The following is an 881-nucleotide window of genomic DNA, read 5'->3' as shown; positions in this document are numbered from 1 at the left end:
TAAAATAATCTGTTTTGCCCAAGCTTTCAAGTTTATTATTTTAGAGTTAATTAAATTAATTTTTTATGATCCCTTGAATTGCCCTACAAAAGCCCTTGGTTTTATCCTTGTGTTTTCATCATGTATTTTTTGAAAACATGACTTGTGATTTTAATACTTTTCAGAGAATCAGCTTTTAGCTTTGCCTGCTAGTTACATTGTTTCTGTATAATACATGTTTAATCTCAAATCAATGTGGACAAGATAGACAATAATATTAGGATAGGTGAATATCCTAGTATATTTAATAACATAAAGTATGAAATATACAGAATCAATAAAAACATGTAAGTATCAAAAGGGGAACCCATTAAAATAATAGAAAAAGTTGTCTTTTCTAGGTGATACAAAAATTAAAAAGCTTGTAAAAATATTTGTGAATATGTCTGTATGAAAAATAAAACACAATCTTCTACTTGGCAAAAATGCTGTCAGTTAAAATATTAGTACAAATAACAAACCAAGAATAATATTTGCAAGTCACATCACTGACAAGGGGTTAATCTCTCCAAGTATAGAAAAGTTTCTAGAAATTAGTAAGATAAAGGTCAACCAAAAGAAAAATAGGCAAAGAAGGAGAATAGAAAGTTCACAGAAGGTGACATTTGCATGGCTGTTACATATATGCATTGATGCTCAATCTCATTCATAAAAGAAATCTATAATAATAAAAGCATAATATGGTAATTAGACCTTCCGGATTAAGCTGGGGCTGTGAGGGCTGAGTCCCTTGCACGAATTTCATGCATCAGGCCTCTAGTATCAGAATAAAGAAATATACAGAGATGCCACCTTTCCCTATAGCATTGGTAAAAATCAAAAAACTTGGTAATACAAGGTGC

The sequence above is a fragment of the Myotis davidii genome, unplaced genomic scaffold (genome assembly GCF_000327345.1).
Source record: "Myotis davidii unplaced genomic scaffold, ASM32734v1 scaffold98, whole genome shotgun sequence".
Taxonomy (NCBI): domain Eukaryota; kingdom Metazoa; phylum Chordata; class Mammalia; order Chiroptera; family Vespertilionidae; genus Myotis; species Myotis davidii.
This window is presented reverse-complemented; position numbering follows the sequence as displayed.